General features: G+C 40.6%; 1 protein-coding gene across 8 annotated transcripts in view; it reads left to right on the top strand.

The window, feature by feature from the left end:
• The first annotated feature begins 336 nt into the window (after positions 1-336).
• ERC2 (ELKS/RAB6-interacting/CAST family member 2) overlaps positions 337-12,293 on the top strand; it is a 532,276-nt gene continuing 520,319 nt past the window's right edge. For 7 of the 8 annotated variants that reach the window (XR_012044651.1, XR_012044655.1, XR_012044654.1 and 4 more), the window contains exon 1: positions 337-561. The gene's annotated coding sequence lies outside the window, so the exon portion shown is untranslated. Of the gene's footprint in view, positions 562-2,178; positions 2,667-12,293 lie in introns of those variants that run through there. The other variant, XR_012044653.1, reaches the window with a different exon arrangement.

The following is a 12,293-nucleotide window of genomic DNA, read 5'->3' on the forward strand; positions in this document are numbered from 1 at the left end:
TGAACGCTTCTGGCTTTCGGTGGACAGGGACAAGGAAGCAATTTTGCCTCTGCAGTTTTACGCAGACACGGCTGTATTTTTAGGCTGCTTCACAAGGGGTAACACAGCTGCCTTTCAGCCCGTGGCTGGGCGGTGACGGGAACCCCTGGGCTCGCACGCACGGACAGGGACAGACGCTCGGGCTGGCCCCAGGGGTGCCGCCGGCCCTACGGGTGCCGCTGCCCCCGCCGCCAGCTCGCTGCTGCCCCCGGCGGCAGCCGCGCGGCGCCGCTGGAGCCGCGGCTCCTCGGGAATGCTGGGAATGTTGAGTCAGGGGCTGGCGGGCGGGCGGGCAGCCCGGCTCGCAGCTGGCGGAGGGAGCCCGGCCCAGGGGCGGGAGGCGAGGGCCGGGAGCACGGCAGCCTCCCCGGCGGCAGCAGGTTCCCCGCGCCCCCCCGCTCCCCGGCAGGTGGTCGGCGGCCCCGGCTCTCCCCGCCGCCTGCCTCCGCCCGAACGGGATGTCGGCTAAAGGCGATGTTGTAAAATCCACGTGAGGACGAAAGACATGCGATGATTTGAAAGGTGAGAAGCTTAAACGAGAATATGGCTGTAATACGTACCGTAAATTGATTGTGATTAAGGAACTTGCTATATATTGCTTTCTGCGACTGCCCGGTGGCTGCAACTGGAAATGGATTCGCAGAACAGGCTTTTTATATTGCTTTAGAAATACATGGTAATAAATGGGACCAAGTGCACATCATCTTCTGGTAACGGAGTGCCTCTCCCTACAGAATCGTCAACCAGAAACCTCTCTTGCAATTTCTATTAAAAGCAGCCATAGGAGTCTCATTTTTTGTGCCCGGTGTTTAAAAATATTATTGTTGTTAAAGTTTTCTAGAATAGAATTGATGAGCTTTGGAAATTCCTAGCCTTGTACCTAAATACTGGATAATGTTTGGTGTTTTAAAAATCGTCTCAGGAAAAAGGTGAGAGATTCCTGTTCCCTTCTAGTGGCTGATGAATGGAAACCAGAAACTAACAGGATATTATTTGGCAGTTATATAATTAATGGGTACTTACTGGGGTCCCTCATTTATGATGCTGTGTGATTTTTTTTTTTTTTTTTAAAAGATCATTTTAGGTTGGACAAGAGTGCTGCACAGGATAAAATCCATGCATATATGCATCAAGGACGCATACATATTTTGCTGAGAGCAATATAGTAATGTGATGGAGAAGGAATATATATATATTTTTTTATTAGTGTGTGATTGATTTCTAGGCGGCTACCTGCTAAGCCTTGTGATGGATGGATGGGAATCTACTCCCTTAGCGGCGAATTGAGATTCCCTTTTGATGGACACACCAACCGACCACTTGCGTTGGCAGATACAGGCTCGTTGCAAATAAGCACGGCCAATAAGTGCAGTCAAGAGGAGGGCAAATCCTACTTGTCAGGGTTAGTTTTCTCGTTGGCTTTTTAAATCAGTGGTTTCACTTAACTATTTGTTTGTTTGGGATTTGTTTTTATTTCCTATTCCCGTGCCCCCATCTCCCGTGTGGATGTCCAGGGCGGCCAGCTCGTACGCGCCCCCCTCCCGGCAGCCCCACCGAGAGCAGGCCCTTCTCCGGCTCCCCCCTCCTTCGAAGGGCGGGGAAGGGAGGAAGGTTCCCCCCCTCCCTCAAGTCGCTTCTCCGCTAGCACTTCATTTCCCTGGGAGGACGGAAAAGATCCTCCGCCTCATGCCTGCCCCCACCCCCGCCAGCCTCCTGGCCGCCCCGCTCTGAGGGAGGATGCTGTGCAGATGCGTTACCGCCCGCCTCCCACCTCAAGAAATCGTGAAACTCCACAGCGTCGATTCAGCTGCTCTTTCCAGGGCGCGGGGAGAGACCTCCTGCGGCCCTGCGGTCGGTCGTGTGCCAGCCCCAGGGGCGGGGGGACTGGCGACTGCCCTCCCAGCCTCGCCTCTCGTCGGCGGGGAGTGAGGAAGCCCGACCACCTTCCCGGCCCAGCTTCCCCCCCCCCGCAGGCAGCTGTGTCAGAGCAGCGCGCCCACCCCCCCACCTGCGCCTCTACAGGGACCGCTAAAGCAATCCCTCTGCCAGGGGGATTTCCTTGAATTCTCCTACTAGGAAGAACCCCGCCCCACCACTGCCGCCGCTGCGCGGGCGAAAGGCACCCTCCATCTCCCGCGGTGCGGGCCACCCGTCGCCGCCGTGCCCGCCGCCTGCGAAGAGGAGGGAGGAGGATCGGTTTTCTCTGGCGCTCGCTGCGGGCGGGAAGGCAGCGCCGCCCCGCGCCTCCCTCCTTGGCGGGCGGGGCGCGAGCGCCCCGGCTCCCTTAGCTACGAGAGGGCGGAGGCGGGCGCGTGCCTCCCGCCGCCCTCCTCCCCACAGGAGCCCGCCCGGGCGCGCCAGGGATGCGGTTCCTTCACCACCCGCTTCTCCTCAGTGCCGCGCGATTGCTTCGTGGGGTCAGGCGGTTTGCCATCTTGCTTTGCTGCTAGTGCTGGCTGGTATTTTCTTTACCTGCCCTGTGGAAGAGGGAAGGCTCTTGTAGCCCCTGTCCCTTCACGGTCTCATCTGCTTGAGCAATGCCTTTCCCGATTTCTTCCGTTCCCTGGATGTGAAGAGGAAAAGGTCCCTTTTTAGGGTCCGTTTTTGCACGGAGGGAGCGTGTAATGGTAAGTTTCTCCGGTTCCCTTAAGGAGTATGTTTCTGTGGGAAAAGCTTTGTTACAGTTTCTTGATGTAAGAAACTTAGACTGTAAGTCTCGGCTTCGTGGGTGACTGTGTTAAGGGTTGTGTGTGAAAATAACTCTTCCCACATCTCTCCAGTGCTGTAAAAGAAACCTTTCCGTTACGGTTACTTTTGTTTGAAAGCTCTGTGTAAAACAGTTTTCAAAGGCATCAAGGTGAGTTAGCAATTTCACTTTTCCTGGAGGAAGCTGGGGTGGGCGAGGACTGACTTTCTGTCCTGTGAGTGAAGGGTACATAATTTCTTCTTCCAAAGGATTAAGGAGATAAGGGCAGTCCCTGAGACTTATGGCTTCGCAGCTCAGATTAAAACTAGATGTTTAAACTATGGAGAAACCCTGTGCTGTCTCTCTCACAAGTGCACCCAGGGTGGGGTAGGTCTTCCAGTTAAGAACTGAGAGATTTCTTATTTGTTGGTTTTGTTATAGCGCTAGTTCATTTGTACTATGTCTTCAAATATCTGTTGTCTTTTATCACCACTAAAATTTCAAATGCAAGGCGAAGGAGATAATGTTTTGCTAGTGAAAGAGAAAGCGAGTATGTGGTCTGTCCTCCTTGTCATTCTCTCAGAAATGCCATTTGCTTGAGAGAGTAGATGGTAAAAATACTGACTCCAGAAAACAGTTGGATTAAATAATTTTGAAGGGTAGTGCTGAGGATTGAAAGGTTGTTTCTGTGTTGGAGAAAGTGTGTTTAGACAGGTTTGGAGGAGACTTGGCTGCCATTATCTTTAAATAGCTTTTATTTTAATACTGCTCAGTTGGTGGGGTACCTGGGCTGATACGCTGTCTTCCTGAATGTGGAAGATGATACTGTCTTATTTTCTTTCCTTTCTCTAGCATTGAGATCATGTGCTTTGACTTTCTAACCGTGTGGGGTTTTTTTCTTCCTATACCATGAAGATAGGTTTATGAACAGAAAGTGTCTTCTGTCTTGAACTAGGAAGCATCCTTTTTTCCAGTAGGTAGAGGATTCAGTTACTGAAATGGTTTCCCTTCTTCCCGAACATGAAGGAGAAAGTTGGCACGCAGAGGCATCTTTTGTCCTTTGCCATCCTACTGTGCAAAATGGAGTTCCTCGCCTTAGAAATTGTGTATGTCTGGTCTTCCTGAGCATTGACTTCCTTTTACCTTCTGTTAGTGTTAGGATGCCTTATTATACTCATTATACTTCTGATACTCTCTCTGGTGGTTAAGCTGCATTTGGAGGAGACCCATCTCGCCACTTCTCGTATTCTATGGGTGGTTCTTCAACTCCCCTAACCTGCTGGTAGTCAAACTCTGGGTCAAATTCTGATGAATGGTAGCGTAAGATATAATTATCCATGCCAGTCACCCCTCCTATCTCCTGCCTGCTCTGAATGCTATAGAAAGGTGGCAAGGGAAGGGGTGGCCCATATTCATAGCAGCCAAATATCAAGTGAGCACATTCAGCCTTCTTAGAATGTCAAATATACTTGATAGTTAGAGAATTAGCTATTCAGCATGCATGTTTTTGTAAAAGAATGCTCAAGGTGATTTTCTTGCTTCAGAAAGATGATTCTTGCAGACCTTTGAAGGATGACTAAGAAAAAAGAGTGGGTTGTTCACCCCTCAAAGAGGGTGAGGCAACCAGCCTGTGTATCACTTCCAGAGACAACATATGTTCTCCCACCTGTGTCTCTTATGGTGTCTATTATATTTTTATCCACTATGATGCATTTGTTATCTTCTCAGTTTAATTTAGTTTGTAAGACGCCTGGGATATATATGGAGATGGTTAGTCAGATCCACCTAGGAAATATTACTGCGATACTGAATTTTTTTTCTTTTGTAATGTGACTGCTCTTTTATTTGTGAGATTATATTTGTTTTCTTCAGTTTTAGGATTGCTTTAAAATACTTTTGCAATGTAAGGTTTAGTTTTTTTGAGTGATATTATATGTACTTAGCAATGGTGAGGTTACCTCACAATATTTATTTTGCAACATTAATACTAGCTTATATTTTCTACAAAGTCCTGGCAAAAAGGCAAGAGTTACTTTAAAGCAAAATGAGATGATAATTTCTTTTTAAGGATCATAGTTGATCAAGGGAAAGCTCAGAAACGAAAATCTGTAAATGAACTGGATAGCGCTGCTGCTTCTGGGTGATACTTAAAAGAAAATGCAAAGGCAGATCAGCAGAAAGATCAGTTAAATCTTTTTCTGGAGCACTTGATTTTTAATTGGTCACTTTTTTGTTACATAATGCATTTTATAAAGAAACAATCTTTCTGAAATAAAGTGAGATGGATTTATGTTGGTTTGTTACTGCTTGTGTGTAAGGTGTGACCAAAAAATAAAGAATTATTTCTTTGAATAATGGTTGTGGACTAGTTGTGGGGTCCAAGAACGTTTATAAGCATAGATATCCAATGTTTGTTTGTATAAGAAGATGTAAATGTCTTTAAATTATCATTGATAGTGTAATATTTAAATTGTGTTGTTGCTTTCTTGGCTGTTGATCTCAGGGAGTTCTTACGATGCATTTAGTGACAGCAGCTTTTGAAATGCCCAGCTTTGGAGTATCTTAAATACTCAGATTTTGGTTGGAGTAGTTATAGCAATTAGGAACGCCAACCTCATCTCCTTTCAGAGACGCTCTGTTGGGTGCTGAGCTCTGACAAAGGAGAGAATAGTAGCAAAGATGTCTTAGCACTTCTGGATAAGGCTCCATTACTGTCACACCATTTTTGTTCACAGAAAGCTGGAATTCCTTCACGATATTACAAGTATAGACTTTGAGATGGACAGTTTACATGTTTGGAAAGTTGCATGTCACTATGATCTCTTTAATTTGTAATGAGAATAATGAGGGAGAACTGTAGTGTCAGAATTTCTGTTCTTTTAGGATGGCAGATGGAATGTATCTAAGAATTTGAGGTATACCTCAGAGTTCCAAGTTGTCATTGGATGTGTGGGAGCCTTTGACATTTTGGATGTTTAGCAAAGCCTAAGCTTTTCTGAGAAGTTTTAAGATTAGATTTTTGAAAGGGGTTACTGGCTTTCTAGACTATCTTTTCTAGGCTATCTTAGAAACTCTTGCAGACTGGCATTCACTGGAAATGCTTCAGAGTAGTTAACATGTGGCTTCTTTAATGACCAGTGTACTTTAAATAAAAAGTATCCCACTTTCAACAAATACTGTCTTTTTTTTTTTAAGCTTCTCACTGCTTGTCATGCTTATTATCCTATCCCTCTAACTGAAGTCACAGTGCAGATGTAGAATCTAGCACTAAATTCTACAGAAATGGAAAATTATGGGAGATTTATTTTAGAATTAAATGACTTAAATCTCAAATTGTGTGGGAAATGCCGTGGAACGGTGAAAGGAGTAAAAAGATCAGTAAAAGATAAATGGTATAGGTACGTGTGAAAATGATGTGCTGTAGTTACTGGGGTAACTGTGGAGTTGAGGTGGGAAGTTGCTAAAGAAAGCAACGTCTGTAATGATTGCTTAGCTGGATATAATGTGTGGTTTATTTCTAAGGAAGTAAAAGAAATGGAACGAAAGTCTGTGCCACTCCTGAATTTAGTCCAAGAGATCACATGTTGCACAGAGCATCGGTAATATGTGGAACAGTTTCCCTCCAAGTAAATAGCTTGGATCACTTGGGATGAGTGCTGATTTATTGGCCATACTGCTCTACTGACTTTGAGAGGCTAACAGAACACACTTTGGTGACTTCATTCCAATTCCGAATGGAGGTTTACTGTGTCCGTACTCGTGGCTATACTATTTGGCATCCCTTTGGATTGTCTCATTGCAAAAATAACAAATTGAATGGACTTGGAGACTGCAGTACTTGAATTCTCAGGAACTGATTTCTCTTTGTCAAATCTGAGTTGAATCCTGTTGGATATGGTGCTGATGCTTCTTCAGTTTTCAGTACTGTTAACTAAGCACTTTTCATGGTTAGTAAAATTAATTTACAGGTAATCTGCTAAGATACGTATTTCATTATGTCTGTGGTATGTGCAATGTCTGAATAATTTAATAACGTTATAAAACTGTTATTTCTGTGATGGTATGGACTTTGACTTAAACAGTTTTCTGTAGTGCATTCTTTTCCTCAAAATATATTGTTGTTGAAATACTGTTCTTACCACTTACATTCTTTGAACAATTCAGATTAGCAGACAAATGACATGGTAAAGCATAGTTGTTCTTTTTGTTGACCGATGTCAAATAGTAGTGCAAGAAATGGGTACTCTCAGGTGCTTCTCTGGATGACAGTTTGCTGTGTAAAGCGTGTTTATTTTTGATGGCTAAGTATTGGCAGTCATGATGTACCTTGGTTTTCATTTATATATCTTTTTCACAGACCTCATTTGAAATCTGCTCAGACAATTTGTTTTTCCTTAAGGAAAGCTGATGACAGATGTTATTGTAACTATGTCACATGTTCATGTCAGATGCCTGTAAGGACTTATAAATTGCACTTGTGAATTGGCATGACCATGCTCAGCTAAGGTGGGTTCAGTGTCAGCGCAGAGGTGGAAGATTGGGTTGTGCTATGAAGCTGTTAGTAACCAACAGCCAAGTGTTTGGGGAACTTTTTCAACCTTTTCTGTGACTAAATAAATAAAAAGGTAATTCCAGAAGTGCAGTGCCTTCTAATGGTTCCAGGGTGCTGATTCTATGCTGAATGGAGAGGTGCTCTATTGCATCCCTTCCAGAGCCTGTAAGTTCCTTGGAGAACTTTGATCTAACGTGGCTGTGGCACAGCCAGTTTCTCTTTCTGGTATCATCCTAAAACATGCATGTGCCCTTATATCCTGGTGAAGAGAACAGAGGAGAGATGTTCAGCATGTTTTTGAATTCTGATGGCTTCAAAGCATGCTGAGTGCACAAATGTATGCTTTTTGTTTTATCATTTGAGTATGTATATTACTACTTTTGGATCCAAGAAATGTAAAATGCATAGTGGATATTTAGGCTTGCTAAATTGTAAATATCCCAGTATTTAAGTATTCTAAGAAAATGCTGGAAGTTACACAGGTAGTCTTAACAGCTGATCCTATGACTATTCTGTTGCTTTCTGATGAGAATGGAAGCTTGGTAGCAAAAAAGAAAAATATAGCTTTATCCTGCAAATATGTAAGCCTGTGCTTAATAACATCCATGTGAGTAGCCTTAGTGAATTCAATTGAAAATGCTCCATTGTGTAGAAGTATCTCTGATTATTTCTAAGATAGACTTAGGAGTTTTACATGCATCTTAAAATGAAAAGTATTACATTAATGTAAATGACAGAATATTCTTAAACATACTTAATTAGACCTATACACTTCTTTATTTTCACATTATAAATTCAGTCAATTTCCTTTTACGTTATTTTCAGTTCTTAGGTTTTATTCCTAAAACAAATAATTGGAGTCTTTAATGTGGGTTTAATATACGTATCTGTTATCAGGTAAACAGCCTTATGTTTCCAAGACTGCTGGTATGAATGTTGACAATATAGATGTTTGCTGTTGCATGAACATGTGTAACAAGTTTTTTCGGTATTCTACGTTTGCTGCCTTATTTGAAAAACATTTTTTTATTTTGGCATTATCAAAACGTTCCTGATGCATCAGAAGTGTGACTTTTCCTATTGTCGACGTAATTTATAAGGAAATATTTGTTTAATATCATGATATTTTTCTTCTGTCGTTCCTGAGCATTTAACTGACTCTGTTCTGTGTCTTTTATTGTTAATCTCTTATAACCTTATTTGCTATTGTGTATAGCAAGGGGAAAGAAAGAGAATAGGTGTCACACAGAGAGTGTTTACAAAAGCTTTCAGTTTGTAGCAATGTCTTTAGTATAAACACATTTAAAACATATTTTTATAAAGTATAACTTTTATGAACCTCTTATTTGTATTACTTTTGAAGATCAGATATGGTCTTTTCAATACCTGAGCTCTAAGAGCTCTTTCTGCAAGGTCTGAAGTATCACAACAGTTCTCCATGTTGGTTCCTCATTCCCAAATTTTTGGAGTGATCTTTAACCTATCTTTCCTTCTTGCATGATGATATAACAGTTGATATAACAAACTTCTGCAATAATATTTGTCTTCGTAAGTAGGTGTTGCTTACTCTCACAATGGGCTCTGTTAGTCCAGAGTATGCAAATGGAAAAAATAAATGCATACAACTATTCTGCAAGAAAAATTGAAGTTTTTATCAGAATCACAACTCGGTGTCATTAGCATGCATACAATTTAGAGTTGCATTTTTTAATTAGATCCTCACCTTCCTCACATTTGATTGAAGAATTTGGACCATAATTTGCTTTGTCAAGGATTCAGTTTTCCTTGCTCATAAACGAGGCAGAAGAAATGTGGACTAGATGATAAATTAGCAATATGAAGTTGCAAATGTGAATCAACCTACTTGCTTCAGTTTTTGTTGTGTACAACGTGGATGCTCCATGAACAAGGCAAATGAGGTTGCAGCTAAGTAAAGGAAGCTTGGCTATTTAAATCCTAATATAGATACATTATTTTTTTCTTAAAATTTTTGTTCTTTTCCTTCACCCTACTATTTTCTTTACCTTTTAAAAGTAATAAAAATGGAAATTCAAGCTGAATTATGTCCTCATTTGACTCTTTACATTTGTTTATAATGAAGTATATGTGTAGTATTGCTAGAAAAAAAAAAAATCTTTTTTAATATGTCTGGAACTCTCTCTTGTGTCCCTCTTGAAGTTACAGGTGCTCTGTAAAGAAGCTTTAAAAATTAGGCTTTTGTCATTATTAAGTATAAATAAGAACTAACATTGCTTAAGGGGAAGAAGGGTGGCATTTGTTGCCATTTTAAATCTAGAAATAATAGAACAAGACTGGTCTTCAAGTTTTTGCTAGAAAACTTTCAGGTTGTCTTAGATCATGCTTATTTTTAAGCTCTTAACTTCTCTTTTGAAATAGGTAATTCAGTCTATAACAAAGGCCGTGTTTCTGTAAACTGTTAAATAGTCATTCAAGTTAGGTAACTTTTGGCAGAAGCAAAGCGAAATCGTGCTACTCATTAAGCATAATTTTAAGTTACCCTGAAAAATAGTGTATACTTTTACATTTTAATATTTTTCCCCAAAGGAGACTATTTTAGTAAAAATTTAAGACATTTAATCTTTAATGTTGTTTAATAGTAATTAAACTAAAAATACTGTTTGTCTGGCTAACCAGGTGCCTTAGAATAATCCTCCACAAAAGACTTGAGTTTGTAAATGCAGGCTTGCATTGATAAATGAGATTTCTTATCGAGAAAGAAGTAAGAGGCAAGTGATTAACAATTGCAGAATGGAAGGCACAATGAATACAGACTAGGATACAGAATTTAGCACACAAAAGACACCTGCATACCTGCAAAGACTAAAACGTTATGAATTCTTTCTCTGGCAAGACAAAATCTTGCCAAGCCTTTAGAAATATCTGTGTATCCTGAGGAGGTCATTATGGTGCAGGAAAGTTGAGAAGACTAAAAAAACTGAAGAGGTGCAGACAGCATTTTGGAATGTGTGTGTTTCTATCCCTCATCACTTGTGATTCCGTGCCACCCCCTCACCCCCAACAAAAAACAGGATCTTAATGTTAAAAGTGGCAGAGAGAGCAGATGGCTAGCAAAACAGTGGCACAATGAGCTCAGGACAGTGAACTTTGATCAATTAAAACTGGGATATTTTACCCTGCATCTTTGAAACTTCACAGTTAACAACACTGTAAATGCTGGTGCTTGGTATTTTAAACAAAGGATGATGCTAAACATCCCTGCTTCTGTTGATTGACCATTAAATCAGAATAAAATTGGGTAGTGATATATAGTCTGCGTTGGAAGATAATTTGTTGTGCAGGCTGTACTTGGTTTTGCTTGCCCAGAATTGGCAGATATGCTGCCCTATAGCTTTTTATAAAGATACAGTGTGTTCTCTGGCAAAACCAATGAAAACTAGCCATGATGATTCTGCCATTGCTTGGCTATAGAGGCTTTTTTGTTTTTTTGGATGATCTATCTTCAGGTCTTTAATATTTGACACAACATAAGAAAAATAAAATAAAATATTAAAATGCTCACCTCTCTTAAGCATCTTAGAAACACCAGGGAGACTTTGTTTTGTCACATGCAGGAGTGCAGGAAAGAATTCTTTTAGCTGAAGTGTTAGAGATAAAATGTTAAGAATTAGTGTTTCAACAACAAAGAGAGACCTAACTTAAAAATTACAAAGTAGTGGAGGTGTCAGTTGATGAAGTTTAAATACTACTTTGATTTAAAGCTCATTTCTAATTAATATTATGCTTTAAAAGTGTTTTAAAACAATTACAATGTCTCTAACATTGCAATAAAGAAAAAGTCAGTGCATTGAAAAAATGTACCTCTACTGAATGCTAGCCTTATTTTAAAACTGTGAAAGTCATATAAAAGAGAATTAAAAAGGTCTCGTAGACTCTTCACTTTAATATACTTGAGAGTAATATAACTGACAATCCTGATAATTCAGTCAGAACTGCTTGTTTTTCAAGATTTTTAATACTGCATTTTGAGCAAATACTTCCCTTGCTGGAGTTTTCTGATCGCATGGTAAGTATTAATTGCTGTCACTGCACCCGACAACAGTAGAATGCCTGACAGCTTTATTTGCCACGTGTGTCATTAGCTGCATATTCAGCAGCCAGTCCTAGTGTCTCCTTCATAGACTATTTCTTTTGTATGAACTAGAAACGGAAGGCAGGCAGGTGTGATGCTATTCCTGTGAGGTGGCAAGTGCCAGTTCTCTCATTGAGCATTGGTGGGAGTTCAGGGACATCACCAACACGCAAGATCAAAGCAGACTTTGAAACTGACTTTATAAACAACTACATGTGTACTATTTTTATAACTAATTACAAGAGAAAGTAGATGACTAAATGCTTATTGACAAGTACAGATAAATTTATTGTGCAGACTATAGTAAAACTAAAATTTACATTAGAAACGCAGATTCAGGACACTCTCAGGAACCTGAGTGAAGATGATGTTGCTTTTCATGTTGTCATGTATATTTTGTTTTTCAAACTTCTAAGGAATAGTAGAGTAGTAGGAAGAAATGGGTGATTTTCTTCTTATGATTAAAGAATGGGGGGGCAGAAATAAGTAATTTGATCAGTCCGATAGTAGTAAATAGGAAAAAAGAATACTTTGCCCTTTTAATAAAAACAGTGCAGGGCTTGTACTAACCCCATATGAACTAGCACTTTGTTCATTATCTTTTTGTTACTTTATTAAAATAAGACATGCTGTGCTCCTCAGATTAATGAAGAAAGGAAGCTGTACTGTACAATAGATCTTGGTTCTCTGTATCTAGTTTGCATCAGCTTGCTGGTTTTTTTTTTTCTTTAAATCAGCACAGATAATAAAAACATGCAAAGAAAAGAATATTCTCTGTTATGAGGATGTGTTGAGCCACTGTTAAAGCAGTCAAAACACAAGGTAAACCAAAAGAATGTGCCAGAAGTATTTCTGGCTCTTACTTCTGCCTCTCACTACTTTAAATACACATGCATCCCTGGGCT

The sequence above is a fragment of the Ciconia boyciana genome, chromosome 11 (assembly GCF_034638445.1).
Source record: "Ciconia boyciana chromosome 11, ASM3463844v1, whole genome shotgun sequence".
Taxonomy (NCBI): domain Eukaryota; kingdom Metazoa; phylum Chordata; class Aves; order Ciconiiformes; family Ciconiidae; genus Ciconia; species Ciconia boyciana.